This window comes from Crinia signifera, chromosome 4, assembly GCF_055691185.1.
Source record: "Crinia signifera chromosome 4, ASM5569118v1, whole genome shotgun sequence".
Lineage (NCBI taxonomy): Eukaryota > Metazoa > Chordata > Amphibia > Anura > Myobatrachidae > Crinia > Crinia signifera.
The window spans coordinates 108336116-108354884 of NC_139220.1; the positions used below are offsets into that span (position 1 = coordinate 108336116).

General features: G+C 51.8%; 1 long non-coding RNA gene across 1 annotated transcript in view; it reads right to left on the bottom strand.

The window, feature by feature from the left end:
• Window positions 1-6881: 6881 nt before the first annotated feature.
• Window positions 6882-18769, bottom strand: part of LOC146074266 (uncharacterized) — a 33309-nt gene continuing 21421 nt past the window's right edge. Inside the window, exons 4-9 of the long non-coding RNA XR_014473396.1 lie at window positions 15965-16093; window positions 14908-15036; window positions 13850-13978; window positions 9098-9226; window positions 8040-8168; window positions 6882-7006 (exon numbers count right to left, since the gene is read on the bottom strand). This is a non-coding gene — a long non-coding RNA (uncharacterized LOC146074266). The remainder of the gene's footprint in view (window positions 7007-8039; window positions 8169-9097; window positions 9227-13849; window positions 13979-14907; window positions 15037-15964; window positions 16094-18769) is intronic.

The following is an 18769-nucleotide window of genomic DNA, read 5'->3' on the forward strand; positions in this document are numbered from 1 at the left end:
ACAGACCTGCAGCGCAGCTCTTGCAAGACAAGAGCAAGGGAGATTCTGTCTGGTTGCGCCCCCGTTTGGACATTGTGTGAACACTCCCAATAGGGGGGATACAGTGCACAGTAGGTAACTCAGTACAAGAGGACCTAGAGTGATCCACTGACAGTATGTGACCTCTGAGGTAAAACCTCACTTAGAAGTAAAGTGGATAGTTGAAGAAAAAAACTGACAGAGAAAAAAAGTACTAGCACAAAGTCACATACACACTATATTAAGCAATATAGATAAGCTAACACACCCTATGTCAACCACAGTACTCTATAGAGCAAAGGGGGAATAAGGGTGGCTGTGAAAAGTACTACTTAGCCTGTAGCCGGTTTCACAGGGGAGAGAGATGTGCCCGACCTCTGGAGACCTGCGTGCTGCTGTAATGGCGCCGGTCCAAGAGAGGGGGGGCGGGCACAAACTGGTTCAGCTAATGGACGGCAGATCTCGCGGAGATTGGCGCCAAAGCTGGGGGAGGGACTGCAGGCCAAGCGCCACCTCCCCTTGCTGGACTTCCCCCACCGGGGCATAAGAGCCAATAGAAAATGCCCCCCCCCCAGGCCCAGCCTGCCGCTCTGTCCCCGGTGGTCTAGTGGGGTCCCTAGCCGAAGCGAGTGCCCACGCCAGCTACCGCGGGCGTCTCCCAGCGCGCCGCGGCAGGACAGCGATTAGTGCTTCCATAGGAAGCCTTACCTGCTCCTGGTCCGGCCACGCTGTCAGGGGAGAGACGTCCGGCGGTGCTAGGCGCTGACGTCACCCCCGCCGTCTGTCTCAAGATGTTCTGAGGAGGTCGGCACCGGGAGGAGTGATGGAGACGCTCACTCCGCCGTCAATCACTGACAGCGGGGAGCATCTTCTGCCGCGAAGCGGCTTCTGCCGCAGGAGCGGCAGATTTAAAAATAAAAATAAAAAGCTTAGTTTGGTGATTAAAGGTGCATCTGCTTCCTGCAGGCACCAACTAAAAAACTGGCGGCAGTAGCCTGGAGGCGGGGTTGTAGGGGAGAGGGCCCGGGCATGCTGGGTAAAACCTTTAAGAGCTTCGCTGATTGGTGCCTCGGACCCCCTGGATCCGCCTACAACCCCGATGTCCCCTGTGGGACCCATGGACCCTGACAAGGAAATACAGATTTAATAAATATGCATGTGTGCCAGGAAGATATTATCGTGCGTCATTGCCTGTTGTGGGTCAGCTGCTATTGCCGTCCCATCTTCAGTATATGCTGTAGTAAAAATGACCTCACAGAAGCCCAGAGATGTAGTTGGCTTGTCTGGTGACATCGCAATTCATTTGTGGAGAAGGCCCACCTGATAAAAGAAGAATGAGGCGCGATAATATGATCATGACATATATGCATATTTATTATTACTGGGTGCAGGAGAGCAGGCACCTTATATAATGGGTGTAAGGCCGTCTGTATATACAGTGCAGAAGAGCCAGCACCCAACAGAGGGGTGTCAGGCCGTCTGTAAACACCATGCAGGAGAGCCAGCACCTAATATTGGGGTGTAAGGCCATCTGTATACACAGTGCAGAAGAGCCAGCACCCAACAGAGGGGTGTCAGGCCATCTGTAAACACCGTGCAGGAGAGCCAGCACCTAATAGCAGGGTGTAAGGCCGTCTGTATACACAGTGCAGAAGAGCCAGCACCCAACAGAGGGGTGTCAGGCCGTCTGCAAACACCATGCAGGAGAGCCAGCACCTAATATCGGGGTGTAAGGCCATCTGTATACACAGTGCAGAAGAGCCAGCACCCAACAGAGGGGTGTCAGGCCGTCTGTAAACACCGTGCAGGAGAGCCAGCACCTAATAGCAGGGTGTAAGGCCATCTGTATACACAGTGCAGAAGAGCCAGCACCCAACAGAGGGGTGTCAGGCCGTCTGTAAACACCATGCAGGAGAGCCAGCACCTAATAGCGGGGTGTCAGGCCATCTGTATACACAGTGCAGAAGAGCAAGCACCCAACAGAGGGGTATCAGGCCATCTGTAAACACCATGCAGGAGAGCCAGCACCTAATATCAGGGTGAAAGGCCGTCTGTATACACAGTGCAGAAGAGCCAGCACCCAACAGAGGGGTGTCAGGCCGTCTGTAAACACCATGCAGGAGAGCCAGCACCTAATAGCGGGGTGTCAGGCCGTCTGTATACACAGTGCAGAAGAGCCAGCACCCAACAGAGGGGTGTCAGGCCGTCTGTAAACACCGTGCAGGAGAGCCAGCACCTAATAGCAGGGTGTAAGGCCGTCTGTATACACAGTGCAGAAGAGCCAGCACCCAACAGAGGGGTGTCAGGCCAGCTGCAAACACCATGCAGGAGAGCCAGCACCTAATATCGGGGTGTAAGGCCATCTGTATACACAGTGCAGAAGAGCCAGCACCCAACAGAGGGGTGTCAGGCCGTCTGTAAACACCGTGCAGGAGAGCCAGCACCTAATAGCAGGGTGTAAGGCCATCTGTATACACAGTGCAGAAGAGCCAGCACCCAACAGAGGGGTGTCAGGCCGTCTGTAAACACCATGCAGGAGAGCCAGCACCTAATAGCGGGGTGTCAGGCCGTCTGTATACACAGTGCAGAAGAGCAAGCACCCAACAGAGGGGTATCAGGCCATCTGTAAACACCATGCAGGAGAGCCAGCACCTAATATCAGGGTGAAAGGCCGTCTGTATACACAGTGCAGAAGAGCCAGCACCCAACAGAGGGGTGTCAGGCCGTCTGTAAACACCATGCAGGAGAGCCAGCACCTAATAGCGGGGTGTCAGGCCGTCTGTATACACAGTGCAGAAGAGCAAGCACCCAACAGAGGGGTGTCAGGCCGTCTGTAAACACCATGCAGGAGAGCCAGCACCTAATAGCGGGGAGTCAGGCCATCTGTATACACAGTGCAGAAGAGCAAGCACCCAACAGAGGGGTGTCAGGCTGTCTGTAAACACCATGCAGGAGAGCCAGCCCCTAATAGCGGGATGTCAGGCCGTCTGTATACACTGTGCAGGAGAGCCAGCACCCAATACCGGGGTGTCAAGCTGTCTCTATACACAGTGCAGGAGAGCCAGCACCCAATACCGGGTTGTCAGGCCGGCTATAACAATACTGTACAAACGACAGTCTTTAGCAAACATACAGATTTAATAAATATGCATGTGTGCCAGGAAGATATTATCGCGCGTCATTACCTGTTGTGGGTCAGCTGCTATTGCCGTCCCATCTTCAGTATATGCTGTAGTAAAAATGACCTCACAGAAGCCCAGAGATGTAGTTGGCTTGTCTGGTGACATCGCAATTTGTTTGTGGAGAAGGCCCACCTGATAAAAGAAGAATGAGGCGCGATAATATGATCATGACATATATGCATATTTATTATTACTGGGTGCAGGAGAGCAGGCACCTTATATAATGGGTGTAAGGCCGTCTGTATACACAGTGCAGAAGTGCCAGCACCCAACAGAGGGGTGTCAGGCCGTCTGTAAACACCGTGCAGGAGAGCCAGCACCTAATAGCAGGGTGTTAGGCCGTCTGTATACACAGTGCAGAAGAGCCAGCACCCAACAGAGGGGTGTCAGGCCGTCTGTAAACACCGTGCAGGAGAGCCAGCACCTAATATCGGGGTGTAAGGCCATCTGTATACACAGTGCAGAAGAGCAAGCACCCAACAGAGGGGTATCAGGCCGTCTGTAAACACCATGCAGGAGAGCCAGCACCTAATAGCGGGGTGTCAGGCCATCTGTATACACAGTGCAGAAGAGCAAGCACCCAACAGAGGGGTGTCAGGCCGTCTGTAAACACCATGCAGGAGAGCCAGCACCTAATATCAGGGTGTAAGGCCGTCTGTATACACAGTGCAGAAGAGCCAGCACCCAACAGAGGGGTGTCAGGCCGTCTGTAAACACCATGCATGAGAGCCAGCACCTAATAGTGGGGTGTCAGGCCGTCTGTATACACAGTGCAGAAGAGCAAGCACCCAACAGAGGGGTGTCAGGCCGTCTGTAAACACCATGCAGGAGAGCCAGCACCTAATAGCGGGGAGTCAGGCCGTCTGTATACACAGTGCAGAAGAGCAAGCACCCAACAGAGGGGTGTCAGGCTGTCTGTAAACACCATGCAGGAGAACCAGCCCCTAATAGCGGGATGTCAGGCCGTCTGTATACACTGTGCAGGAGAGCCAGCACCCAATACCGGGGTGTCAAGCTGTCTCTATACACAGTGCAGGAGAGCCAGCACCCAACAGAGGGGTGTCAGGCCGTCTGTAAACACCATGCAGGAGAGCCAGCACCTAATTTCGGGGTGTAAGGCCATCTGTATACACAGTGCAGAAGAGCCAGCACCCAACAGAGGGGTGTCAGGCCGTCTGTAAACACCATGCAGGAGAGCCAGCACCTAATAGCGGGGTGTCAGGCCATCTGTATACACAGTGCAGAAGAGCAAGCACCCAACAGAGGGGTGTCAGGCCGTCTGTAAACACCATGCAGGAGAGCCAGCACCTAATATCAGGGTGTAAGGCCGTCTGTATACACAGTGCAGAAGAGCCAGCACCCAACAGAGGGGTGTCAGGCCGTCTGTAAACACCATGCATGAGAGCCAGCACCTAATAGTGGGGTGTCAGGCCGTCTCTATACACAGTGCAGAAGAGCAAGCACCCAACAGAGGGGTGTCAGGCCGTCTGTAAACACCATGCAGGAGAGCCAGCACCTAATAGCGGGGAGTCAGGCCGTCTGTATACACAGTGCAGAAGAGCAAGCACCCAACAGAGGGGTGTCAGGCTGTCTGTAAACACCATGCAGGAGAACCAGCCCCTAATAGCGGGATGTCAGGCCGTCTGTATACACTGTGCAGGAGAGCCAGCACCCAATACCGGGGTGTCAAGCTGTCTCTATACACAGTGCAGGAGAGCCAGCACCCAATACCGGGTTGTCAGGCCGGCTATAACAATACTGTACAAACGACAGTCTTTAGCAAACATACAGATTTAATAAATATGCATGTGTGCCAGGAAGATATTATCGCACGTCATTACCTGTTGTGGGTCAGCTGCTATTGCCGTCCCATCTTCAGTATATGCTGTAGTAAAAATGACCTCACAGAAGCCCAGAGATGTAGTTGGCTTGTCTGGTGACATCGCAATTCATTTGTGGAGAAGGCCCACCTGATAAAAGAAGAATGAGGCGCGATAATATGATCATGACATATATGCATATTTATTATTACTGGGTGCAGGAGAGCAGGCACCTTATATAATGGGTGTAAGGCCGTCTGTATACACAGTGCAGAAGAGCCAGCACCCAACAGAGGGGTGTCAGGCCGTCTGTAAACACCGTGCAGGAGAGCCAGCACCTAATAGCAGGGTGTTAGGCCGTCTGTATACACAGTGCAGAAGAGCCAGCACCCAACAGAGGGTGTCAGGCCGTCTGTAAACACCATGCAGGAGAGCCAGCACCTAATATCGGGGTGTAAGGCCATCTGTATACACAGTGCAGAAGAGCCAGCACCCAACAGAGGGGTGTCAGGCCGTCTGTAAACACCGTGCAGGAGAGCCAGCACCTAATAGCAGGGTGTAAGGCCGTCTGTATACACAGTGCAGAAGAGCCAGCACCCAACAGAGGGGTGTCAGGCCGTCTGTAAACACCATGCAGGAGAGCCAGCACCTAATATCAGGGTGTAAGGCCGTCTGTATACACAGTGCAGAAGAGCCAGCACCCAACAGAGGGGTGTCAGGCCGTCTGTAAACACCATGCAGGAGAGCCAGCACCTAATAGCGGGGTGTCAGGCCGTCTGTATACACAGTGCAGAAGAGCAAGCACCCAACAGAGGGGTGTCAGGCCGTCTGTAAACACCATGCAGGAGAGCCAGCACCTAATAGCGGGGAGTCAGGCCGTCTGTATACACAGTGCAGAAGAGCAGGCACCCAACAGAGGGGTGTCAGGCCGTCTGTAAACACCATACAGGAGAGCCAGCACCTAATATCAGGGTGTAAGGCCGTCTGTATACACAGTGCAGAAGAGCCAGCACCCAACAGAGGGGTGTCAGGCCGTCTGTAAACACCATGCAGGAGAGCCAGCACCTAATATCAGGGTGTAAGGCCGTCTGTATACACAGTGCAGAAGAGCCAGCACCCAACAGAGGGGTGTCAGGCCGTCTGTAAACACCATGCAGGAGAGCCAGCACCTAATATCAGGGTGTAAGGCCGTCTGTATACACAGTGCAGAAGAGCCAGTACCCAACAGAGGGGTGTCAGGCCGTCTGTAAACACCATGCAGGAGAGCCAGCACCTAATATCATGGTGTAAGGCCGTCTGTATACACAGTGCAGAAGAGCCAGCATCCAACAGAGGGGTGTCAGGCCGTCTGTAAACACCATGCAGGAGAGCCAGCACCTAATAGCGGGTGTCAGGCCATCTGTATACACAGTGCAGAAGAGCCAGCACCCAACAGAGGGGTGTCAGGCCGTCTGTAAACACCATGCAGTAGAGCCAACACCTAATAGCGGGGTGTCAGGCCGTCTGTATACACAGTGCAGAAGAGCAAGCACCCAACAGAGGGGTGTCAGGCCGTCTGTAAACACCATGCAGGAGAGCCAGCACCTAATAGCAGGGTGTAAGGCCATCTGTATACACAGTGCAGAAGAGCCAGCACCCAACAGAGGGGTGTCAGGCCGTCTGTAAACACCATGCAGGAGAGCCAGCCCCTAATAGCGGGATGTCAGGCCGTCTGTATACACAGTGCAGGAGAGCCAGCACCCAATACCGGGTTGTCAGGCCGGCTATAACAATACTGTACAAACGACAGTCTTTAGCAAACATACAGATTTAATAAATATGCATGTGTGCCAGGAAGATATTATCGCGCGTCATTACCTGTTGTGGGTCAGCTGCTATTGCCGTCCCATCTTCAGTATATGCTGTAGTAAAAATGACCTCACAGAAGCCCAGAGATGTAGTTGGCTTGTGTGGTGACATCGCAATTCATTTGTGGAGAAGGCCCACCTGATAAAAAAAGAATGAGGCGCGATAATATGATCATGACATATATACATATTTATTATTACTGGGTGCAGGAGAGCAGGCACCTTATATAATGGGTGTAAGGCCGTCTGTATACACAGTGCAGAAGAGCCAGCACCCAACAGAGGAGTGTCAGGCCGTCTGTAAACACCGTGCAGGAGAGCCAGCACCTAATAGCAGGGTGTAAGGCCATCTGTATACACAGTGCAGAAGAGCCAGCACCCAACAGAGGGGTGTCAGACCGTCTGTAAACACCGTGCAGGAGAGCCAGCACCTAATAGCAGGGTGTAAGGCCATCTGTATACACAGTGCAGAAGAGCCAGCACCCAACAGAGGGGTGTCAGGCCGTCTGTAAACACCATGCAGGAGAGCCAGCACCTAATAGCGGGGTGTCAGGCCGTCTGTATACACAGTGCAGAAGAGCAAGCACCCAACAGAGGGGTATCAGGCCATCTGTAAACACCATGCAGGAGAGCCAGCACCTAATATCAGGGTGAAAGGCCGTCTGTATACACAGTGCAGAAGAGCCAGCACCCAACAGAGGGGTGTCAGGCCGTCTGTAAACACCATGCAGGAGAGCCAGCACCTAATAGCGGGGTGTCAGGCCGTCTGTATACACAGTGCAGAAGAGCAAGCACCCAACAGAGGGGTGTCAGGCCGTCTGTAAACACCATGCAGGAGAGCCAGCACCTAATAGCGGGGAGTCAGGCCGTCTGTATACACAGTGCAGAAGAGCAAGCACCCAACAGAGGGGTGTCAGGCTGTCTGTAAACACCATGCAGGAGAGCCAGCCCCTAATAGCGGGATGTCAGGCCGTCTGTATACACTGTGCAGGAGAGCCAGCACCCAATACCGGGGTGTCAAGCTGTCTCTATACACAGTGCAGGAGAGCCAGCACCCAATACCGGGTTGTCAGGCCGGCTATAACAATACTGTACAAACGACAGTCTTTAGCAAACATACAGATTTAATAAATATGCATGTGTGCCAGGAAGATATTATCGCGCGTCATTACCTGTTGTGGGTCAGCTGCTATTGCCGTCCCATCTTCAGTATATGCTGTAGTAAAAATGACCTCACAGAAGCCCAGAGATGTAGTTAGCTTGTCTGGTGACATCGCAATTTATTTGTGGAGAAGGCCCACCTGATAAAAGAAGAATGAGGCGCGATAATATGATCATGACATATATGCATATTTATTATTACTGGGTGCAGGAGAGCAGGCACCTTATATAATGGGCGTAAGGCCGTCTGTATACACAGTGCAGAAGTGCCAGCACCCAACAGAGGGGTGTCAGGCCGTCTGTAAACACCGTGCAGGAGAGCCAGCACCTAATAGCAGGGTGTAAGGCCGTCTGTATACACAGTGCAGAAGAGCCAGCACCCAACAGAGGGGTGTCAGGCCGTCTGTAAACACCGTGCAGGAGAGCCAGCATCTAATAGCAGGGTGTAAGGCCATCTGTATACACAGTGCAGAAGAGCCAGCACCCAACAGAGGGGTGTCAGGCCGTCTGTAAACACCATGCAGGAGAGCCAGCACCTAATAGCGGGGTGTCAGGCCGTCTGTATACACAGTGCAGAGGAGCAAGCACCCAACAGAGGGGTGTCAGGCCGTCTGTAAACACCATGCAGGAGAGCCAGCACCTAATAGCGGGGTGTCAGGCCGTCTGTATACACAGTGCAGAAGAGCAAGCACCCAACAGAGGGGTGTCAGACCGTCTGTAAACACCATGCAGGAGAGCCAGCACCTAATAGCGGGGTGTCAGGCCGTCTGTATACACAGTGCAGAAGAGCAAGCACCCAACAGAGGGGTGTCAGGCTGTCTGTAAACACCATGCAGGAGAGCCAGCCCCTAATAGCGGGATGTCAGGCCGTCTGTATACACTGTGCAGGAGAGCCAGCACCCAATACCGGGGTGTCAAGCTGTCTCTATACACAGTGCAGGAGAGCCAGCACCCAATACCGGGTTGTCAGGCCGGCTATAACAATACTGTACAAACGACAGTCTTTAGCAAACATACAGATTTAATAAATATGCATGTGTGCCAGGAAGACATTATCGCGCGTCATTACCTGTTGTGGGTCAGCTGCTATTGCTGTCCCATCTTCAGTATATGCTGTAGTAAAAATGACCTCACCGAAGCCCAGAGATGTAGTTGGCTTGTCTGGTGACATCGCAATTAATTTGTGGAGAAGGCCCACCTGATAAAAGAAGAATGAGGCGCGATAATATGATCATGACATATATGCATATTTATTATTACTGGGTGCAGGAGAGCAGGCACCTTATATAATAGGTGTAAGGCCGTCTGTATACACAGTGCAGAAGAGCCAGCACCCAACAGAGGGGTGTCAGGCCGTCTGTAAACACCGTGCAGGAGAGCCAGCACCTAATAGCAGGGTGTAAGGCCGTCTGTATACACAGTGCAGAAGAGCCAGCACCCAACAGAGGGGTGTCAGGCCGTCTGTAAACACCATGCAGGAGAGCCAGCACCTAATATCGGGGTGTCAGGCCGTCTGTATACACAGTGCAGAAGAGCAAGCACCCAACAGAGGGGTATCAGGCCGTCTGTAAACACCATGCAGGAGAGCCAGCACCTAATATCAGGGTGTAAGGCCGTCTGTATACACAGTGCAGAAGAGCCAGCACCCAACAGAGGGGTGTCAGGCCGTCTGTAAAAGCCATGCAGGAGAGCCAGCACCTAATAGCGGGGTGTCAGGCCGTCTGTATACACAGTGCAGAAGAGCAAGCACCCAACAGAGGGGTGTCAGGACGTCTGTAAACACCATGCAGGAGAGCCAGCACCTAATAGCGGGGAGTCAGGCCGTCTGTATACACAGTGCAGAAGAGCAAGCACCCAACAGAGGGGTGTCAGGCTATCTGTAAACACCATGCAGGAGAGCCAGCCCCTAATAGCGGGATGTCAGGCCGTCTGTATACACTGTGCAGGAGAGCCAGCACCCAATACCGGGGTGTCAAGCTGTTTCTATACACAGTGCTGGAGAGCCAGCACCCAATACCGGGTTGTCAGGCCGGCTATAACAATACTGTACAAACGACAGTCTTTAACAAACATACAGATTTAATAAATATGCATGTGTGCCAGGAAGATATTATCGCGCGTCATTACCTGTTGTGGGTCAGCTGCTATTGCCGTCCCATCTTCAGTATATGCTGTAGTAAAAATGACCTCACAGAAGCCCAGAGATGTAGTTGGCTTGTCTGGTGACATCGCAATTCATTTGTGGAGAAGGCCCAACTGATAAAAGAAGAATGAGGCGCGATAATATGATCATGACATATATGCATATTTATTATTACTGGGTGCAGGAGAGCAGGCACCTTATATAATGGGTGTAAGGCCATCTGTATACACAGTGCAGAAGAGCCAGCACCCAACAGAGGGGTGTCAGGCCGTCTGTAAACACCGTGCAGGAGAGCCAGCACCTAATAGCAGGGTGTAAGGCCGTCTGTATACACAGTGCAGAAGAGCCAGCACCCAACAGAGGGGTGTCAGGCCATCTGTAAACACCATGCAGGAGAGCCAGCACCCAATATCGGGGTGTAAGGCCATCTGTATACACAGTGCAGAAGAGCCAGCACCCAACAGAGGGGTGTCAGGCCGTCTGTAAACACCATGCAGGAGAGCCAGCACCTAATAGCGGGGTGTCAGGCCGTCTGTATACACAGTGCAGAAGAGCAAGCACCCAACAGAGGGGTATCAGGCCGTCTGTAAACACCATGCAGGAGAGCCAGCACCTAATATCAGGGTGTAAGGCCGTCTGTATACACAGTGCAGAAGAGCCAGCACCCAACAGAGGGGTGTCAGGCCGTCTGTAAAAACCATGCAGGAGAGCCAGCACCTAATAGCGGGGTGTCAGGCCGTCTGTATACACAGTGCAGAAGAGCAAGCACCCAACAGAGGGGTGTCAGGCCGTCTGTAAACACCATGCAGGAGAGCCAGCACCTAATAGCGGGGAGTCAGGCCGTCTGTATACACAGTGCAGAAGAGCAAGCACCCAACAGAGGGGTGTCAGGCTGTCTGTAAACACCATGCAGGAGAGCCAGCCCCTAATAGCGGGATGTCAGGCCGTCTGTATACACTGTGCAGGAGAGCCAGCACCCAATACCGGGGTGTCAAGCTGTCTCTATACACAGTGCAGGAGAGCCAGCACCCAATACCGGGTTGTCAGGCCGGCTATAACAATACTGTACAAACGACAGTCTTTAGCAAACATACAGATTTAATAAATATGCATGTGTGCCAGGAAGATATTATCGCGCGTCATTACCTGTTGTGGGTCAGCTGCTATTGCCGTCCCATCTTCAGTATATGCTGTAGTAAAAATGACCTCACAGAAGCCCAGAGATGTAGTTGGCTTGTCTGATGACATCGCAATTCATTTGTGGAGAAGGCCCACCTGATAAAAGAAGAATGAGGCGCGATAATATGATCATGACATATATGCATATTTATTATTACTGGGTGCAGGAGAGCAGGCACCTTATATAATGGGTGTAAGGCCGTCTGTATACACAGTGCAGAAGAGCCAGCACCCAACAGAGGGGTGTCAGGCCGTCTGTAAACACCGTGCAGGAGAGCCAGCACCTAATAGCAGGGTGTAAGGCCGTCTGTATACACAGTGCAGAAGAGCAAGCACCAAAAAGAGGGGTGTCAGGCCGTCTGTAAACACCATGCAGGAGAGCCAGCACCTAATATCATGGTGTAAGGCCGTCTGTATACACAGTGCAGAAGAGCCAGCACCCAACAGAGGGGTGTCAGGCCGTCTGTAAACACCATGCAGGAGAGCCAGCACCTAATAGCGGGGTGTCAGGCCGTCTGTATACACAGTGCAGAAGAGCAAGCACCCAACAGAGGGGTGTCAGGCCGTCTGTAAACACCATGCAGGAGAGCCAGCACCTAATAGCGGGGTGTCAGGCCGTCTGTATACACAGTGCAGAAGAGCCAGCACCCAACAGAGGGGTGTCAGGCCGTCTGTAAACACCATGCAGGAGAGCCAGCACCTAATAGCGGGGTGTCAGGCCGTCTGTATACACAGTGCAGAAGAGAAAGCACCCAACAGAGGGGTGTCAGGCCGTCTGTAAACACCATGCAGGAGAGCCAGCACCTAATAGCGGGGTGTCAGGCCGTCTGTATACACAGTGCAAAAGAGCAAGCACCCAACAGAGGGGTGTCAGGCCGTCTGTAAACACCATGCAGGAGAGCCAGCACCTAATAGCGGGGTGTCAGGCCGTCTGTATACACAGTGCAGAAGAGCAAGCACCCAACAGAGGGGTGTCAGGCTGTCTGTAAACACCATGCAGGAGAGCCAGCCCCTAATAGCGGGATGTCAGGGCGTCTGTATACACTGTGCAGGAGAGCCAGCACCCAATACCGGGGTGTCAAGCTGTCTCTATACACAGTGCAGGAGAGCCAGCACCCAATACCGGGTTGTCAGGCCGGCTATAACAATACTGTACAAACGACAGTCTTTAGCAAACATACAGATTTAATAAATATGCATGTGTACCAGGAAGGTATTATCGCGCGTCATTACCTGTTGTGGGTCAGCTGCTATTGCCGTCCCATCTTCAGTATATGCTGTAGTAAAAATGACCTCACAGAAGCCCAGAGATGTAGTTGGCTTGTCTGGTGACATCGCAATTCATTTGTGGAGAAGGCCCACCTGATAAAAGAAGAATGAGGCGCGATAATATGATCATGACATATATGCATATTTATTATTACTGGGTGCAGGAGAGCAGGCACCTTATATAATGGGTGTAAGGCCGTCTGTATACACAGTGCAGAAGAGCCAGCACCCAACAGAGGGGTGTCAGGCCGTCTGTAAACACCGTGCAGGAGAGCCAGCACCTAATAGCAGGGTGTAAGGCCGTCTGTATACACAGTGCAGAAGAGCCAGCACTCAACAGAGGGGTGTCAGGCCGTCTGTAAACACCATGCAGGAGAGCCAGCACCTAATATCGGGGTGTAAGGCCGTCTGTATACACAGTGCAGAAGAGCCAGCACCCAACAGAGGGGTGTCATGCCGTCTGTAAACACCATGCAGGAGAGCCAGCACCTAATAGCAGGGTGTAAGGCCATCTGTATACACAGTGCAGAAGAGCCAGCACCCAACAGAGGGGTGTCAGGCCGTCTGTAAACACCATGCAGGAGAGCCAGCACCTAATAGCGGGGTGTCAGGCCGTCTGTATACACAGTGCAGAAGAGCAAGCACCCAACAGAGGGGTATCAGGCCATCTGTAAACACCATGCAGGAGAGCCAGCACCTAATATCAGGGTGAAAGGCCGTCTGTATACACAGTGCAGAAGAGCCAGCACCCAACAGAGGGGTGTCAGGCCGTCTGTAAACACCATGCAGGAGAGCCAGCACCTAATAGCGGGGTGTCAGGCCGTCTGTATACACAGTGCAGAAGAGCAAGCACCCAACAGAGGGGTGTCAGGCTGTCTGTAAACACCATGCAGGAGAGCCAGCACCTAATAGCGGGGAGTCAGGCCGTCTGTATACACAGTGCAGAAGAGCAAGCACCCAACAGAGGGGTGTCAGGCTGTCTGTAAACACCATGCAGGAGAGCCAGCCCCTAATAGCGGGATGTCAGGCCGTCTGTATACACTGTGCAGGAGAGCCAGCACCCAATACCGGGGTGTCAAGCTGTCTCTATACACAGTGCAGGAGAGCCAGCACCCAATACCGGGTTGTCAGGCCGGCTATAACAATACTGTACAAACGACAGTCTTTAGCAAACATACAGATTTAATAAATATGCATGTGTGCCAGGAAGATATTATCGCGCGTCATTACCTGTTGTGGGTCAGCTGCTATTGCCGTCCCATCTTCAGTATATGCTGTAGTAAAAATGACCTCACAGAAGCCCAGAGATGTAGTTAGCTTGTCTGGTGACATCGCAATTTATTTGTGGAGAAGGTCCACCTGATAAAAGAAGAATGAGGCGCGATAATATGATCATGACATATATGCATATTTATTATTACTGGGTGCAGGAGAGCAGGCACCTTATATAATGGGTGTAAGGCCGTCTGTATACACAGTGCAGAAGTGCCAGCACCCAACAGAGGGGTGTCAGGCCGTCTGTAAACACCGTGCAGGAGAGCCAGCACCTAATAGCAGGGTGTAAGGCCGTCTGTATACACAGTGCAGAAGAGCCAGCACCCAACAGAGGGGTGTCAGGCCGTCTGTAAACACCGTGCAGGAGAGCCAGCATCTAATAGCAGGGTGTAAGGCCATCTGTATACACAGTGCAGAAGAGCCAGCACCCAACAGAGGGGTGTCAGGCCGTCTGTAAACACCATGCAGGAGAGCCAGCACCTAATAGCGGGGTGTCAGGCCGTCTGTATACACAGTGCAGAGGAGCAAGCACCCAACAGAGGGGTGTCAGGCCGTCTGTAAACACCATGCAGGAGAGCCAGCACCTAATAGCGGGGTGTCAGGCCGTCTGTATACACAGTGCAGAAGAGCAAGCACCCAACAGAGGGGTGTCAGACCGTCTGTAAACACCATGCAGGAGAGCCAGCACCTAATAGCGGGGTGTCAGGCCGTCTGTATACACAGTGCAGAAGAGCAAGCACCCAACAGAGGGGTGTCAGGCTGTCTGTAAACACCATGCAGGAGAGCCAGCCCCTAATAGCGGGATGTCAGGCCGTCTGTATACACTGTGCAGGAGAGCCAGCACCCAATACCGGGGTGTCAAGCTGTCTCTATACACAGTGCAGGAGAGCCAGCACCCAATACCGGGTTGTCAGGCCGGCTATAACAATACTGTACAAACGACAGTCTTTAGCAAACATACAGATTTAATAAATATGCATGTGTGCCAGGAAGATATTATCGCGCGTCATTACCTGTTGTGGGTCAGCTGCTATTGCTGTCCCATCTTCAGTATATGCTGTAGTAAAAATGACCTCACCGAAGCCCAGAGATGTAGTTGGCTTGTCTGGTGACATCGCAATTAATTTGTGGAGAAGGCCCACCTGATAAAAGAAGAATGAGGCGCGATAATATGATCATGACATATATGCATATTTATTATTACTGGGTGCAGGAGAGCAGGCACCTTATATAATAGGTGTAAGGCCGTCTGTATACACAGTGCAGAAGAGCCAGCACCCAACAGAGGGGTGTCAGGCCGTCTGTAAACACCGTGCAGGAGAGCCAGCACCTAATAGCAGGGTGTAAGGCCGTCTGTATACACAGTGCAGAAGAGCCAGCACCCAACAGAGGGGTGTCAGGCCATCTGTAAACACCATGCAGGAGAGCCAGCACCTAATATCGGGGTGTCAGGCCGTCTGTATACACAGTGCAGAAGAGCAAGCACCCAACAGAGGGGTATCAGGCCGTCTGTAAAACCATGCAGGAGAGCCAGCACCTAATATCAGGGTGTAAGGCCGTCTGTATACACAGTGCAGAAGAGCCAGCACCCAACAGAGGGGTGTCAGGCCGTCTGTAAAAGCCATGCAGGAGAGCCAGCACCTAATAGCGGGGTGTCAGGCCGTCTGTATACACAGTGCAGAAGAGCAAGCACCCAACAGAGGGGTGTCAGGACGTCTGTAAACACCATGCAGGAGAGCCAGCACCTAATAGCGGGGAGTCAGGCCGTCTGTATACACAGTGCAGAAGAGCAAGCACCCAACAGAGGGGTGTCAGGCTATCTGTAAACACCATGCAGGAGAGCCAGCCCCTAATAGCGGGATGTCAGGCCGTCTGTATACACTGTGCAGGAGAGCCAGCACCCAATACCGGGGTGTCAAGCTGTCTCTATACACAGTGCAGGAGAGCCAGCACCCAATACCGGGTTGTCAGGCCGGCTATAACAATACTGTACAAACGACAGTCTTTAGCAAACATACAGATTTAATAAATATGCATGTGTGCCAGGAAGATATTATCGCGCGTCATTACCTGTTGTGGGTCAGCTGCTATTGCCGTCCCATCTTCAGTATATGCTGTAGTAAAAATGACCTCACAGAAGCCCAGAGATGTAGTTAGCTTGTCTGGTGACATCGCAATTTATTTGTGGAGAAGGCCCACCTGATAAAAGAAGAATGAGGCGCGATAAGGAAAGTTATGGTAGAACCTACCTTTGTTAACTTTCTTTCCTTGAAGTCCATGGGAACCACAGGGGACATCGGGGTTGTAGGTGGATCCAGGGGGTCCGAGGCACCAATCAGCGAAGCTTCTTAAGATTTCCCAGGATGCCCGGGCCCTCTCCCCTATAACCCCGCCTCCAGGCTCACACAGCTCAGTTTTGGTAACAAGCCGTAAGCAGGAAGCGGAGAAAAGAAGAGGACAGAGAGAACACATGTCCAAGTACACATACATACATATCACGGTACTTGAACAAGACTATGGTCGTTAAAGGTCACAGTGCAGTATATCACACCTAGGGATACCTCAGGAACAAATTGAAGGGAGGGCGCCCTGTGGTTCCCATGGACTTCAAGGAAAGAAAGTTAACAAAGGTAGGTTCTACCATAACTTTCCTTTTCCTTTTCAGGGTCCATGGGTCCCACAGGGGACATCGGGGATGTCACAAGCCGTATTTCAAGGGAGGGAATTTGCCTGAGGTGTCAGAAGTACCCGACGACCAAAGGAGGAATCCTGGGAGGCGAACGTGTCAAAAGCATAGAACTTAATGAAGGTATGAACAGATGACCACGTTGCAGCCTTGCACAGCTGTTCGGCCAAAGCACCTTGGCGTGTTGCCCATGATAGGTCAGCCGCTCTGGAAGAGTGTGCTTTGGTGGAAGGAGGAAAAGGCAGATTATCCTGCCAATAAGCATCTTGAATAGCCATGCAGATCCAGCGAGCAATAGTCTGTTTGCTCGCTGGCCAACCCTTTTTGTGGAATTCATAAACCACGAAAAGGGAATTAGATTTTCTGACCGTCTTAGTACGGTCAATGTAGATGGTCAGAGCCCTGACCACATCCAATAAGCGTTCCTCTGTAGAGATATATTCCGTGTTAAATGCCGGAATCACAATCTCCTGATTGATGTGGAATCTGGAGACCAACTTTAGAAGGTGCGATGTTTTAGTCCACAACATCCCTATTGGGATGAAATATGAGGAGCTTACATGAAAAAGCTGACATATCTTGCAGAAGCAATGACCAAGACAAATACTATCTTGTCTGTCAACCTTTTGAAATCCGTCGCTTGTAGCGGCTCGAAAGGAGGCTTGATTAAGGCCTGCAGTACGAGTGACAAATCCCACTGAGTTGTAGGAGGACCATATGGAGGTGAAAATGAATCACTCCTTGTAGGAGTGTACGTACCTCCGGTAAGAAGGTTAATTTCATCTGAACCCAGATGGATAAGGGTGAGACTTGGATTATCAGAGACGGCAGTCTAACTCCAATGTTCAGACCATTTTGTCTGTTTGTTTGTTCAGACCCTTTTGTAGGAATGCCAGAATTCTGGCCACCTTGAAAACCTTTGGATCAAACTTCCTAGCCGTACACCACATACAGTAGGTGTGCCATATTTGGTAATAAATTCTGAATGATGCTGGCTTGCACGCCTGAATCATTACCTTTTTGGAAGAAAAACTTTAACTTTACAGTAAAGTAGTTTCAAGCGCCACACTATCAAAGACAGGCGCTGACAAGGTCCTCGAGTATGAGACCACCCGAAAATTAAGAGGAAGGGTGGTTGGGAGGACATTTGTAGAAGGTCCACATACCAGTGCTGAGTGGCCAGGCTGGAGCTATCAGAACGAGATTCCCGCCTCCCTGTTTGAATATCCTGATTACTCTGGGAATCATGGATCTTGGTGGGAAGGCATACGGAAGATGATAATTCCTTGGAACTGCTAGGGCATCCATGAAGCTAGCTTGAGGATCCCTGTACCCTGACCCGAATGTTGACACTTTTGTTGTGTCTGGACACTATTAAGTCCACGTCTGGTAGGTCCCATCGGTCTTTGAGGAGGGCGAACAACTCTGGATAGAGTGACCACTCCCCCTGATGGAAGTCTATTTAGGGATCTGTTTTCCAATTTAGAACTGCTGGGAAGAAGATCGCAGACAGAGTCAGAAGACACGGTTTCGCCCAGGAAGAGATCCTAGAGACTACTTTGAGAGCAGCAGTGCTGCGAGGGTCTCCTTGGTCAAGTATGTACACCACAGCCGTGGCCTTGTCTGCTCTGATCAGGACCGGGTTCTTCTGAAGAAGGTCCTGAGAGCGGATTAGGGCATAGTAAGTTGCCCGAAGCTCCAACACGTTGATGGAGAGACGTGTTTTTGGATTGGTCCACACGCCCTGCAAGGCTCGGGAGTAAGCTAATGTCCCCCAGCCTCGAAGGGTGGCGTCGTAAGTGAGGATCGTCCGTTCTTAGAACCAGAAGGGACATTGACTTGTGGACCTGATATTGTCCATCCGTTTTGCCAGAATGAGGTGTTGAGAGGGCAGAAATGAAACTGTGCCCACTCCACCATGTTCAAACAGTGACATCAGCAATCCCAAGATTTTCATTGCGCCCAGTGGCTTACGAATCTGGAACTCTGCAAAAACACCCATATTTGGTGATGCAGAGAATCGTCCTTGTCCATGAGAAGAGACATCCTTCATGACTGAGTGTCCAGGGTAGCTCTCCAAATGTCACATTTATTGCGAGAGGAGCCAACCGAGATGTTGGAGTGTCCCGATTGTTATCGATAGGTGATAGCAATAATAGGGACTTGGCCACCAGTAGTAGATCGTCTAT